General features: G+C 32.5%; 1 protein-coding gene and 1 long non-coding RNA gene across 3 annotated transcripts in view; one reads left to right on the forward strand and one right to left on the reverse strand.

The window, feature by feature from the left end:
• The window catches only part of nAChRa7 (nicotinic acetylcholine receptor alpha7 subunit), a 240,533-nt gene that overhangs the window by 10,783 nt on the left and 213,563 nt on the right, over window positions 1-16,187 (forward strand). The window lies entirely within an intron of this gene.
• Window positions 1-16,187, reverse strand: part of LOC147907534 (uncharacterized) — a 136,462-nt gene that overhangs the window by 7,091 nt on the left and 113,184 nt on the right. The gene's annotated exons all lie outside the window — the stretch shown is intronic.

The following is a 16,187-nucleotide window of genomic DNA, read 5'->3' on the forward strand; positions in this document are numbered from 1 at the left end:
TAAACAATGAATGATTTTAAATATTTGATATATGCGCGTATCTAATATTTCTCGAATCTAATGCAACTTGTACTACTTGCAGTGATACAAAGATATATAGGGAGACATGCAATAAACCTCATAAAATGAAGTAAAATTGCAAGGGACATGAAAATTGTGAAACGGCAAGGGAGAGATTTTTGAAACGGATTTTAAATGCATTTTTCAAAGAAAATAATATATTTGCCTTGAGTATCTTACGATGCTTAATTTTCACAACGTGACATACTTCTTAATCTCTTGGTTTACATCCAAACTTAGCGGTAAAAATTCAGAGGTAAATATAAATCGAGTGATACTTCCAACTTCGTTTTTTAATATTCAATAAAAAGGAACTTAAGTTAATTTTCTAAGCAAGCCATAAAAAAATTGTTAATCTCTGCATTAATAATTATTTTTTATAAAAATATTGTGTATACTGCTTTATCATCGTTATTATATTTATCTAACACTCAACGATATCTTTATTTGAAGATATTTAAATTTTTTCACTTTGTCTATTTTCACGTAAAATATATAGGAGATAAGCTTAAACTTTTTCCTTTTCTCTTAACAATACATTCTCTAGTAGTAATCAATTCGTGGTAAGTAACGCCGAGAAAGCTGACTTGCCTCAACTGCGAATCTCGTTTGCTATGCAACGAAACCCTACAGACCGTCATTATCATATTACACGGGTGCATCTCGTGCATGTTCTGTACCAAGCGACCATCTCCCAACGGAAGACGAGGAAACGAGCTCGGTCGATATAGTCTTCGCCATCTTCGCGCCTCAGTATCGTTAAACTCTCGGACAACGCTTGTTGGTATTCACGTCTTTGATTTGTCTTTTTTCCTAACGAACTTTTGTGCTGAATTTTTTATATTACTAAACTGAGTATCATTTATACAAAATTTTTTAATAAATATTTATATATTATTTTTAATAAATATTACGTTAGAAAAGCCATCTTTTATCTTCAAATGATCTATATGATCTATTTTCATAATGTGCTGATACTATATTTATTACTGCAGTTGAAACAGTTTAAATAGAGTTATATTGTGACAATTTTATTGTTTATTATTTGTGGTAATAATTTAAGAAAGAGATTGTCTGTTCCACGATTTATCACAATAAAGATAAAATTGAGATTAAAACCGTATTATAGTTTGTATTATGTTGTTTGTTTTATATTGTATTTTAAAAAATAAAGATTCAAATTGATATGATTTCTTTTCTTTCTTCTTTTGCTCGTCCCTTATCGTTTTCTGTCTTTTCAGGTTAGTATTGTCACTGAGAATGTCTCTCGGCATTTATCGGCTTCGGATTAACAATGTTCTAAACTATTTCAGTCGATGTAAAGCAGCGACTTGCTATTGTGTCTTACCGCACAGTACGATCTCGCTTCTCGTTTACCAGTAGAATCGTTAGAACTTTGCTGCCAATGACGACAATACTCTTGTCGTCGTCGTCTCGTCTCACAGATGCGATGCGGCATTATCAATAAGAATTTGGAAAAAATCCCGAATTTTTTCGAATAAAACTCTCGAAAGATGTGTAACATTATAGCTGTAAATTATCTATTACAAAAAATAATAGTATTGAAAAATGTCAATAAAAAAAATTGTAAAATAAATTCAATAATTAAATTAGCATTAGGATTGATATGTAAAATCTAATTAGGAAGGATTCTTATTAATCCCGACGTTTAAATTTGATCTGTTTAATTTAATTTTAAGAATCCTTATTTACTTGTTTCTATAACTTATTTATTTGTTAAATTCATAATATCAAGTTATAAATTTGAGTTGTATTTTCAATCATTCCTATAGATCGCCACTGTTTCTAGGCAATATATTGTTAATTTAACTAAAACAATGTCACTCAAGAAATATATTAAATTTGATTCAAATTTAGTTTACTATTTATTAAAGTGCATATACGTCAATATGAATGCTGTTTGAAATTAAGCAATTTAACCACGGAAATGCGTTAATTAGATGTGATTGTTTTTTAAATATATGTTTTGTATTAAAATACACAATGACACACTTGAAAATTAAAAATAACAAAATTTATTTATTTTATTAGTTAATTTAACTCATAGAATTAGTTTAAATTTAATCCTTTAATATTTAATAATATTTAATTTAAAAAATATAAGAACATTAGCATTAATTGACGACAACCGGTTCGTTGCATTTTCTCTCTGCATTCATATTATAGCTACAACGTGATCAAAGAACGAACGGACGTCTATCAATCAGGATGGTAACGAACCGAACATGTTAGCGTAACTACAGATCTCAAATTGAGACGAAATGATTTTTGATCATTACAGACTGCGCATTGTTATCCATCTGCTCCAACAACCAGCTCTATAATCAGACATTGTTATACGACATCGTTGTACCTACAGTGGTACTCCACCGCCACTTGATTGGAGTTGTCGAGACGGCAACGATCGAGACTTCCATCTTAACCGAGTATCGTGGACGACTTTGACCGAATAATTGTGTGTGTCATGCTTCCTCTAAATGGTCTGTGTCGCGAGTTACAGGGTAAACACACAGCGAGAGGGCTTAGCGTAGGAACAACTTTAGTGTTTGCGGCAAGCAATCTTGCCGGGCAAATTAGTGCCCAAGTTAATTATCTTTCACGATCAAATCGTTAGGAGAGCCAAAAGGTGCTTTACCTTCTGCACGATTATTTATGTCGCTGGCGAGATTAGCTGTGTGGCAATGGAAATTAGATTACTTCTGTTGGAATGGAGATTTGTGTAGATAGTTATACGGTAGGGATTCTAAAATGATTTCCGCACGGCTTGTGTATAATGATTTATTTCATATGAGACAGAATATCTTGTGTTTTGTACTCATAAATTTCCTAGAAAATAAATAAACATTTTTATAATATAATTAAACATATATAATATAATTAAACAGCGACCTGATTGCATTATTTTATTACTTATGATTAATACCTCCATTATTCATATTATAGCTCTGCAAAAAATATCACATCTCTATTATATTATATAAAAATGAAAATAAGTAAGTAAGTTTTTTTTAAACTGCAACTTTTGCGTTTTCTATAATATTTTTCTGGAAAATATTATTATAAAAAGGTTAATTATTAATGTAGAGTTCGTGATCGCAATCATCTAAATTTTTCACACTCTGACGATTTCATAGCAAGGACGTTTCAGAAGCATCGCCTAATACATTTTATAAGAACGAAGCGTTACAAATTCATTTGAAATCGCATTATAGCAATGTTTCAGCATAATCTGACTGTCTGATAACACAAACAGAAATAAATGTCAGACAGGTCGATCCGACAAGTTCGCTAAACAAGGACAGACTTCTGTGAATAATCCATAATCACCTTGAGTCTCCATTATAAAAAAAGCACTCCCGACACAAAATCTGTATTATTTATTCAATATCGTCGTTTACTGATAATAATTAATAACAATGTCGAGAAATATCTTCCAATTGGTAACTAAATGAACTAATTTCTTTAGTTGTCTTTGCATCATCTTGATTCTTTCAAAAATTGTCAAGAATATTTATTTTTTTCACAACATTAACGCATTACAGGTATTTTAAAACATTATATGTAAAAGCTTGTTAAATTGTAATATTAATGGCAAGAAAAAACGATTTTGTAGCTATATAGTAGCCATAAACTTTTTTATTATAACTTTAATCTTAGTTCAACTTACTCTTCATCTTTTCCTGGTTCTAAAAATTAGAAAAAACTAAGGAGTAAGTTAAACCAAGATTAAAACTTAATCTACATCAATAGAGACGGGCATGAAAAAGTTTATGATGGAAAAGGGCATTAGACGTACATTTTTACGGAGTACGTTTGATGTTATATTTAATGTCACTAAAGTAATATATGATTCGCTGTTGGTCACTTAGAATTTTGCACTAGAAAATGGTGTCAAACTGCTCATTTTATTTCAAGACGGAGACGCAAAATTAGTCGTTGTTCGTCGACCAGCGAAGGTCTTTCTATTCTCGATGCGTTCGCTAAAGTTTCACCGTGGGAAACGGTAATGGGAGGCAATATAAGCAAACAGTTAGTCTCGGCGAGTTTCGGAAGAGGCTTTATCGTCGTTTAGGTGCAACAGCTTGCAATCTGACGTCGCTGGATTTGCTAGATCGTTTGAGTATAGGTGCACGATACGAATACGATTATAGGCATACACATGGTTGCGCATAGCATACACACACAAACATACACAAGAGAGATCTTCTTCTCTCTTTCTTTCACCCAGGCACACAAAAGCTATGATATACCGACGGCTGCGGTATTTATTAGTCGAGTGTCACATCCTCATTGTTTCCCTCGCCTTTCCCGTTATCGACATTTTTGCACGCGCCTTCCCGTTAGAATAATCTGAGACCCGGTATAACAGCCAAATTCTTTAGAGGAAAAGTAGACTCGAGGAACACACAATCGATAGCTTAGAATTTTGAACACTACAGATTTTTTTGAAAGACGCTTTTATTGTCCATCATCGTGTGAAATTCAATTTTTTATTACAGAGGGTATGGTTTTATATTGAGTACAAAAGCTCATTTCGATCAAATTAATTTTTTTAATATTGCAAGAAAAAATTCAAAAGTCCGACATTTTCTCTCTATTATCAAGTCTTTCTTAAATATTATCTCAATTAGTATTACTAATGAAGCGGATAATGAGGAACCAAGCGCTATTGTCGGTGTCCCTCACTTCATTATGATAATGGAGCCAACTTCCGTCAATCTTCTGAAGGTGTTAAATAAGAGAAGATAAAAAAGTAAACGCGGAATATACACGTTATCTAGGTAGCTTTGGTGCCGTCATTGATCGATGGACAAGCGCTCCTCGAGCACTAAATGATAAATAACTCATTTAGCAAGAAATATGGGTTCGTGCCTGATTCTTGCCAGCCTGGCCTTTCGGTTGCTATTGATAACACCGGTATGAGATGTGTGAATGGGTACATTCGGGGGTTGGAGGGGGAGGTGGAAGCAGGGGAAAGGGGTGGTTGGGCAAGAGTGGGTACCCATCGGCCGCCGTTCATCGACCGCCGCGCTCTCATACGAGAATTTAATTGTCAGCCATACGAAAGCGAACCGGTTATCGATTCTATGAGAACGTCTCTCTCTATCAGGCGAAACCACCGAGTGGTTTGCACGTGTTGCGCTTGCATCCCTCCAGCTGCCGCCCTCTAGAATGTTCTCTCTCTTTCTTACTTCCTCTCTTTCATTCCACCTATCTCTCTCTCTTCTTTCTCTCTTCTCAGTATCAGTCTTATACTTCCACGTTATCCCTCGCACTTGCTTTTTCTCCTTTTGATCCTCTTTTGATCGATTCTTCAAATTAAAATGCATTATAGAATATTTAAGTTAATGCATAATTGTCTTTCTATTCTTGCACGCAGCTGGCGTATGGAAAGCACAATAAATTTATCCATACCAATTATTTCATGCGTGAGACCTCTCCTATTTCTACCAGATTAACTGTTAATGGCGTTAATGGCGCGCGCGATTATAGAATTATTAAAGAATTTAAAATTGATTTTTCCTTAACAAGGAACCGTTATTAGGTATTATAAGATTTATTATTTATTTGACATTCTTAATCTTCAACATCCGATATTTCTGGAATTAGCAACTAAATCAAGATTCAGTTACAAAGAATTAAAATTAAATGTAAAATAAAGTTATATATAAAATTAAGTTGTATTGATTTCTCTCTGATCATTTTACGCTTTATTAGTAGAAAATTCTTTACTCTCAGTCGTCTATAAATTCAAAAGCATACTTATACAAGTATAAAGATCTTTAATATATCCTAGGAATTCATTAATCGTTGATCTGATAGAAGAGGAATATGAAGAATTCGACAGAAAATATTTCTTGATAGAAAAAAAAGAAAAAATATTTGTTATGTATACATAGGATAATGAGTAATATTATGAATAAAAAAATTATATAACATTACTTAATACATAATAGGAAATTTTTGCAATGACATGAATTCAGATACGGTGAACGTTAGAAGTCAAGTTATCTTTTTCTTAATTAGTTAAGAAAAAGATAACCTGATCTTAGCGTTCACCATATCTGGATAAATGGATATTTTGCAAAAACTTCATAATATTTATAAAAATACATATAGCATCTTTTTATTTACTATTTTTTATTATATTGTATTTAAAGTTTGATACATATATTTTTACATCGCGCTTATTACTCCTAATAAATAAATTAATAATTATCATATAATAATAATGAAAATATTTTGAAGACGCAAAATTCTTTTCCATTCTTCATTTTAATACGTAAAATTAGTTATATTATTTATTTGTATTTTATCGCGTGTTGATAATAATTTTTCTCGTTTTATAACCATATAGTGGTTAGCTTAATGCTCTACTGCTCTTAAGGGATCTGTATCCTCGAATATACATGTGTATGTAATAAAATTCTGTCTTTCTCTATTTCTCTGCCTTCTTACTGTCGTGTCAGTAATATCATTTAATCACGAAAAGAAAAAAGATGGACCTAATATTTTCAAAGTTTCCAAAAAATCTTTATTTATTGTGTATTAATGACACTTAAGACGTGCTTACGTATTAGTGATAAACATGCTGTCAATAAATTACATTCTAGACTGTTCTAGATATATATATATATATATATTTATATTATATTTATTATATATATATATATATATATATATATATATATATATAAACTACTTTAGATTTTTATCATTCAGAGTCTCTTGATTTTTAATCCTCTCTTTCTTTTTCTCTCTTTCTTCTCGATTCTTCTATCTTTATTCTAAATTTTCTTTTTAGATTCATATTTCTTAATTCGTGTAAAGCTGGAATTTAATATTAAGCTTTCTTTGCTAGAAATCACGCGTATCTATTTACAAATATTTTATTAATAATGTATAATGATGTTCTTTTTCAGTAAAAATTAATTGCAAGCACAGATTTTACTGACTTTATTTACGACTTATCGCTCGTTGTTACGCGACCTATTTATGTATTATTCGAGAGACGGAGATTACAAAGATTTCCATCAGAATTTTTCGAAGCTTGATAACCCGATGAGCGGTATTACATAAAGCGATTATAATCTTCGCTTTTTTGTACCACCTATACTTGCTGAATATATTCCGCTGTCGCAAGACGGAAAAAAAGTAATATGCGAAGAATGAAGTCAACGCAGAATTCAAAAAAAGCTTACTGCAGCACCATCTCGATAAAATGTAACCATTTTTCTATCGCTCATTTAACCCTTTCCAATAATCGTTTTATATGCGTAATGTCGAAGAAACCCATTATGTAGGATTTATTAGAATAAATATCGATGTGTCTGATATGAAGGATGATTTACAGCGGAATCTGGTTACAAGGAACTTCATCGAAGTTCTAATTGAGTTTGTTGCGCTGAAATTATGCCACATCGAATTGTCTACGTCAAATTATGTGAAGTATCCCGTATCCTTGCTCTGATGAAATCGGAGTAAAGGAGTCTTGCAATTCCTCTATCGCGCCTTCCGGCAGATAACAATTATCTCAATAGAACTCAAAGATCTTCGTGAATTAGAGAAACATGTAGAGTCAGAACTTATTCTAATAAAATCATATATTTAGAATAATAGATTCACGATAAATTCATAGAAAGGCAATGCGAAAATTAAACACGGAAGATCAATGCATTTGTACAAAATTTACAACTAATTTAAGTATTGTAATAAATTCGTAGCATTAAAACAGACGTAGACCTTCTCGCGATATAACGAATAAAAATGTTAAAACACAGAATTTTTTTCTTCACATTTTCTTCCGTAGGATGAAGAGTTAAGATAGATGTGGCTAAAGTTTCAGCATTCTGTACAGTTATACATTATAGAGAGAGGGAGAGAGAAAGACAGAAAACAAATTACATTGGGCTCAGGTAGACGGGAGATCGATGATGCGTGGCCTTCGCGCATCGCGCTGGAGCACGACGATGGAAAGGAGAAAGATAACGAGAGCGCAGAAAACTTGCAGCTATTCCCGTCGCCAGGAGTGTCAAGGGTCGCTGACTCCCCGGCTGCTGCTGCTGCTGCTGCTACTGAGAGCCGCGCTTTCGTACCGCTCGAAGACCGTCGCCGTCACGCGACGATCGATCCGGTCGCGGCACCGCGAGCATCGCGGACTCAGACAGACAGACAGACAGACAGACACGCGGATTGCAGTCGAATATATTCGCCCGGGCGAAGCGGAATGCCATCCTCCGATGCGGCCATCGAACGCAACCGAGATTCCCATCGTATGACCTCGTCGCCGAGGCGACTGTAGAAACCTCGAGCTTAGTCGAAGTCGATCGGTTTGCTTCGCACGATGGGACAGCACGAATGGTTTTGTAATTATTGAATTTTATTATGCACGAGCACGGGATTCGGAAATTTATAGCTGTAACAAGAAATGATTTCTATGCGAAAATGTATCGAATGAATTATTTTACATGTTTTCTTTTTGAGAAGATTGAATTAAAAAAATTGGGAAATTTATGTCTTTTTCCTTGTTAAAATGTTATGAATATGCAATTTTTTGTTTTTGAATGTAAATATTCTTCAAAAATCGTGAAGTCGATATATAAAATGGAAAAAGCCATTTTTTTTTAAATCAAAACATGTTTACATTAATATACAGGTAAATTAATACATCAATCTTTTATCTTTTAAACATTTCGTATAATTTCGTATAATTTCAAAACAATGTTTTTGAAATAAAATATCTTTCTTTTGGATTTATTTCTTTCTTTTAATTTACTCCGACTAAATATAATTTCGCAAATAATTTTAGCTTTATGCAACCTATAGTATTAAAATATATATATGTTTCTTTCATTTATAAAATTTATTGTTAGGTGAAAAAAATTGATCAAACTCACAATGAAAAAGTTTTCATTTACTGTTACGTCATATTCAAGAGTGTTCAAGTTATTTTTGAAATAACTTCAACTTTTTCGCGAATTGTCGTTGTAAAATAAAAAGATTCTACGTTTACATCCTCGATGATAGAAAATAAATTGACGTTTTAATCCGTAGAATTTATTGCTGATTGGAAAGATTGGTTGGACTGATGAGAAAACATTTTGATCCTTACATCGTGTTCTGGTTGAAGTGGAAAAGACATTCTTCGTCCAACTCAAGGTATATGAAATCGATCGTAAACTCAATTGATCGTAATAGTGGGAGGAAGAAGAAAGGCGGTGGTTTGTCACATTCTGAAGGATATAAAAAGACGAAATAAATTCGGACGACACATCCCTTTCTTCGAATTAGATTTGCGGCGACTGTTTCATAAGAATATTGGACGATAAAACTTCATACTTGGCAATCGAGAAACGATAAATGCTTTACCCGTCGACATTATATAATAAACAATATATTAGAGGATATAAATTTTTCAAAATCAAATTGCATATTATTTATATCATTTTATAACTCGCTATAACTTGCAACTTGTATTAAGTACTTTAAATGATTAACAAATATGTGTATGTATGCACATTATGTGCGAGAAAGAGAGAAATAATCAACGAAATTATAAAATATATAATTAAGTGTCGCTCAATTATACTTTGACGATTATATTGAATCGTTTGCGATTAATGATACGTGAATGTCCATTCAAAATATTCGTCAGAATGTTTATGAAATAAAATATGGTTTGTCAAAAAATTGAAATTTATAATCCATCAAATTTTAACATTTGAGTAATACAAAACATTGAAACTGTTAAAAGTTACAATACAAAAATATTTATTTTTTCATAATTATAGTCATTATGTAATGCTTTTTATTTTTATACTAGATTATCGTAAATTAATGTATATATATTTTAATATTAATATATTTCCAATACTTCATCACATTGTATAAGGCTTAATGCAATCAATTTTGTATAGTTTCGTAATACATCAGTTAATGAATAATAATGTTTTACTTAGTAATTTCGATAAAAGCCGAATAATTTCTCAACGCACGAGTCCTCAAGGAGATCATTGACCGAGGTTGTTTTCGCAGGCTTTCACAGACGTTTATCGTCATATATGAATCGATCCATTGAATTTTATTGTATCCGAGAGCAGCAACTACAAACATTATCATACAGTGGAAATAATGGAATAGCAAATATGCTATTCAAAAAGCAAATATGAGGGATGAGAAATAAATCTTACATTGTTCAATTTTCTTCGATATCGCATTATCAATGGTGTTTCACTACGTATCTTATAGTAGTATATATATTATTTGCAAGTTTGATATAACATGTATCTCATAACGTAATGCATCTAATTTACTTTTGAAATTTAAAAAACCCGATAAATTTAACTTCAAACATGCAAACGATTTTTCTATATTATCATAAATCTCAGAAAATCGAGAAAGTAAACATAATACGTTTAAACCTTCATATTTTTTTTAAATTTTATTTTTCCGGAATAAATTCGACAATTGTATAATCAACGTACAGAATGATTGATGGAGAAAGAGATATATTCTGCGGTATGTGAATTTGAATTTGTAGAAATTTATTTGTAAGACTTTACTAAGAAATGCAGAAGTTTTGGAATTTCGATTTGTTTGATATAATGTAGTATCTATTCACCACAACCAACTGAAGCCATTTCCTTTCAAAATTCGAAACCGATTCACGGGTCGTCAGGATGGAATCCTGTTCAGTGGCCCTTTTAGAGAAGCTTTGTATTCACGGCTGAGCACCACCAAGCACTAAAGGGCCGATGTCCACCGCGTACGAGTGGCGGACGTTACGTTCGTTCACACAATTTATTGCGATCAGGTAGAGAGGGTACGTGATTGGAAAGGTCGCAAGCGAAGGGTTTGCCCTATATATATTGGCTTCTTTAAAGACGAACGACTCTCATGCTCCTTACGAGCTACTCGACGAGAAAATAAACCTTCCGTAACGGGGACAGATTAAACATCGAACGTAAATCTGGATTTCAAAACGCGCTCATCTGGAAAATTCATGTTAATCTCGTGTTTTATGAGACAGAGACAGAGTTTCTTTTATTTCTACGAATGTATCAGTTGCTACATGTTACTTCAGTAAGATAAAGCTTCTAAGCATTATTAATGACTTAATATGTTTGCTTGACTCTCATTCGTAAATTATTTATATTTTTCAAAGTTTTTCGCTTTACGAAACATTAAAAATATATGATAATTAATTATATGTGATAATTTTCATTCCGTTTGCTATTATGTATGTGCGCCTCATTATTTACAAAAATTTTTTTTATAATTTTTATTGTAGAATTATAGAATAAAAAAAAAAGATTATAAGCGATTGGTGAAAAAATAATTGAAACAAAAGTAAATGCAAAAGAAAATGTTGAAAAACGGAAAGTTACAAAATAGATAACATTCAATTAAATTTTCACTAAGGCATTGTTGCGTTAGCGTTGTTAAATTAATGATGACGCGTTATGTAACGCTGTTAAAACATTAACGAACAATCATCATTCTAATTTGCCACATTTAGTCATTGCACGTTGTGCAGCTATTTGTCTTATACGAGACAATTTACCCTCCCAAAAACTCGTTACAAGGTACATCTCGGCTTGCCATTACCGGCGCCGCGCTAATTGGATTCAGATTAAAGTAGTAGCATCCTTGGTGCTGTCTTAGCACTTTGTACATTCAAGAAGATGTTTTTGCTTTTTTTTGATGATTCGCTCGTCTTTGAGAAACTTAAACGCTAAAGTTTTTATGGATTAATAAATTACGTTAGTACATTAGAATATATGTGTGTATATATATCAATTTGACGCCACGAAAAGGATCAACGTATAAAAAGAAACATATACACACACACACATATATATATATAGTATATACATATCAAATTAATTTGGCGCCATGAAGGATCAATTGATCTTTTGGACAAACGAACGAAGTATAGATATACGGATAATTTACAATTTACATCAATATTAAGGCTGTTTATCGTTCTAACGTAAGTCAAATCACGAAAACATAATAGCTGTTGAATACGCACTAAACGTGATGTGATGGAAATGTTAGAGGATGAGAGGTCGATAGCTGCATCGAATAAACACGCATAAGCCAACAAATTCAGATTTGTGTACCTACGTCCCAACTGGTTGCGAATTGTATTTATCGCGAAATTGTATGTGTGTATAATTTACATATCAACATCTGCAGAGATTCACATAAGTATTTTACGTGTATTAACTTTATTCTTGGAGTCGCAAATATTATTATTTTATTTTATTTTTCTCTCTCTTTCTCTCTCTCTCTTTCTCTCTTTCTCTCTCGTTATTAATTGATATTAATTATATAAATTTTGTAATAATTTAGACTTAATACTTATATAGATTTTTTTAAGGAACGTTAATGAAGATTGAAATAATGAGCAATTTTAAAATTTTTGAATATTTGACTCGTATAAGTACCGTCTTATTCGAAATATATGATTCAGTTTATCAAGTGCAATATGATATCTTTAAGTAACTTCACATTCTGCAATTACTGATAAGGTTGTGTCTTGCAACAGCCACAGGACGTCGTGACGTATTAGCCTGATGTGCTACTCAGCGTAGCACAGTCTCCATGACACTCCCACGTTGATGTCACGAATACTGGGTGTCCTGTCTGACATATGATTCCAAAGCGAGTTGCGAATTACTTCAAGCGACAGGTGTTATGTTACCGTTATTAAGTCGGCTTTAATTAATTATAGCGAATTAAAGCGACGAGTTTATTCAGAGTTTGGATGTCCAGCGCTATTTGTAGCGTCAAAATTATTTCTACACTACTGAAAGTGGAAAAAGATATCTCCGAGCGCTCGTTCGATTCTACTTTTGCGTGAGGGAAAATGTTCGCAATTCTCACGCAAAAGATAGAAAAAGATAGAAACGGAGCGCCCTATTTTACGAATTAATTGTGCTCCTAAAGTTATCTTGCTAAGTTACTTTACTCGTTAGAGAGTCAATATTTTCCGAGCAAAAAAACCTTCATGTCGCGAAAAGCCGCGGGCGATCGACGATCTTATTCTTAAATTTAGTCCTTATCCGCCAGCCTATGTCGTGACAACAGCGACAGCGACAGCGACAAAAGAACTTGCCATCCTTGAAGGTGGTCGATCGAGCGTGATGCAAAGACCGAACCCTTTCCCTGACGGGAAAGTTACTCTCCCTCGACGCTTATCGGATAACCATAAGTTCCAGCTAGATCAAAGCACTCATAGTCCTCCTCGTCGTGGCTATCTCTCAGTAGCCATGTGAACATAATAGCGATTCGCTATAAAAGCGAAGCTTGTTCGAGGGAAAAGTTAGATGGTGGTACGATGCACTCGGGACGTAATCGACGTCTTACGTTTTACATGACGGATGATGCATTATGCATCTCGTCGTTACGATACGGCGTTGACGCGTTAACTACATACTTTCTTCGATGTACAGGACATGCTACGTTATCAGGCAAAAACTCTGACACGTATCACAATCATTTTTCAGATAAAATTGTATTATGCAGCAAGTAATATAGTTTTGATAAACAAATTCTAGTAGAATGCGCCAAATTTAATTGTTTTCCGGAAAAAAATGTTGCTGGCCACAGCTAATTCTGATTAGCTGAAATTGCATTAGCTATTATATCTATGAAATTTGCTAATACATACAAAGGAGTTGCTGTAGCTAATATAAGGACGTGATAATAAAGTATGCATGCTGTTAATGTCAGATCAATTAATTTAGCAGCATGAAGTTAGTTGTTATAGTTATCGGGTATGTCAGTGTAAAAGAAAATTGTCTCTACCACAGCTAAATATGGTTTACTGAAACTGTACTTGCTATCAAATTGTCTGCTAGAAAATATTTGCTGCAATGATCAATAGATTGACATAATAGCAAAATGCTTGCCTCTTACAATGATAATATTTAGGGCTCATAGCTAATGGAAATTAGACTTCGCAGATACGACGTTAGGTATCCATATGTTACGACTGGAATTTAACTACCACATGCAAATTTTTGCTGCTGCACTAATTTTTTTTCTGTGTTCTCGATTTAAATATTAATTAATGAGCTATCAATAGCGATAATTAAAAGCTATGATTATTCATGATAACATTTTTTTAAGCATTTTTAGGTTGTTAAAAAATTCTGAATCGCCCTTGGGTTTTTAGAGAAAAAATGTATTAAATTTAATAAATATTTGTTTGGACAGTACTAACTCTTAAAATTTACTTACAGTAAATGAATATTTATTGTTACCAAATAAAAAACAATATTATTATATTAATAATATTACAATTAAGTGAAAATGGACAGATGAGATTAAACACATGAATGAAAAATGCCATATTTGGTAGAGGTGGTTTTTGTGTGTCTATAGTAATATTTTTTGTGAATTTATACAATTTATAGTTAACTGTGCGTCGACAAATTTGTCAGTCTTGAACCACAGCTCTAAACCGGCACAAAAAGCTTGACCGAATATTGCATTTTTCACTCACGTATGTTTAAAAAAATAATAGTTAAATCACAAATTAATGGTTCTTATAATGTATCAAATAAACATATGTTTACATTTAGTAAATATTTAGCTAGTGTTATTAAAATAAATACATATTTAAAACATATTTATTAAAATTTCATACATTTTTCTCTTAGTGTATAAAATTTAAAAATAATTATTTCTCAAAATAAAGACCATCATGTTAATCATTCGCAAATCTGCTAAATTTAGTTTCAGCATCTATATTATTTAAATAGCATCAAGGTCCTACCGCACCTGGCATATAGTCCTTGAACCGATTACTATCTGTTTCGCTTAATAAAACATTTCTTGCGAAGATGATGGTTCGAAACTGTTGAGCAAGTTGAAGCAGCTTGTCGTGAGTGCTTCGCGTCTAAAGAGCTCAAATGGTATCTTGAGACCAAATGATAATGAGACTAAATCCGACAGCTAACAACTGGTAACAAGTTATTGAATGTCTTTATTTTGTGAAATAATTGTCATTGTTTCTGAATAAATTTTACATACGTAAACATTTTTTTATATAATAGACTAAAAAGCTGCACGGAAAAAATACAAAGTATCTAAAAGTTTAGCTAGATGCAAATCTGAAAATAATTCTATTGAAAAAAAGCACTTATGAAAAATAGTATCACTATAGGCTTCGAAAGAATACTTGGAAAGAACAATTTTATTAAAGTATTAAAGAATTTAAGTAGATATGGATCTGAAAATAATTTTGTTAGGTTATTAAAATAATGTAAGACATTCAAACTGGTTGCTAGAATATCAAAACTTTTTGTCTTACTTATTGTGCTTCAGTTTCCTATATAATAATTTTAATAATTATTTTCAGATCTACATCTACTTAAATTTTTAAATAATTCAATAAAATTGTTCCTTTCTGTGTCTAGTGATACTATTTTTTACGAGTGTTTTTTTTCAATTAGTCTAATCTAGTCTAGTAATCCATAACCTGCTGCCGGAAGATATTTTCAAATACTCCATCCATAAGAGTCTTTCCGGAATCACTTCGATGTATAAACCATTCTTATTCGTCATAAAAGCGATTCAGGTTTCTCAATTTATTTTGGGATGCCTTTATTACATCAAAATGAATTCCAAGTGAATAAAATCTCCCAAAAGAGAGATACTCTGTTACTGATACTATGTTATATGTCGAGAAATGTGCAGAAATATTATAAGGTTCCAAGTAATCGATGGGCAAGTGTTCCTCGGCAACTACCGTTCGTAAACATACTTCGAAGGAGTCGGAAACACGAATACATCTCGCGACGAAGAAACATACTCGAGACCTGATCTCTGCTCTCTGAATGAATATCGCATTTCTTTTCCCTTTTCAAGCCACTCCACCCTGCTGTGATTGCAATGGGTTGCCCCACGCTCGCGCTGCTCGGAATTGGATTTATCTGAAACGCTGTTAAACGTCAACGATAACGCGTGTTCTCAGAGACAAAGCTGGCAGACAAAAATTTCCATGTAACATCGCTCCTCTAAACAGAATAACGTTTCGTATTTGCGTTTCGCATTTTAGAAAACAGGCTATCTGAATAAAGAATATTGTAATA

The sequence above is a fragment of the Acromyrmex echinatior genome, chromosome 13 (assembly GCF_024713525.1).
Source record: "Acromyrmex echinatior isolate Ae372 chromosome 13, ASM2471352v2, whole genome shotgun sequence".
In the NCBI taxonomy this organism is placed as follows: Eukaryota; Metazoa; Arthropoda; class Insecta; order Hymenoptera; family Formicidae; genus Acromyrmex; species Acromyrmex echinatior.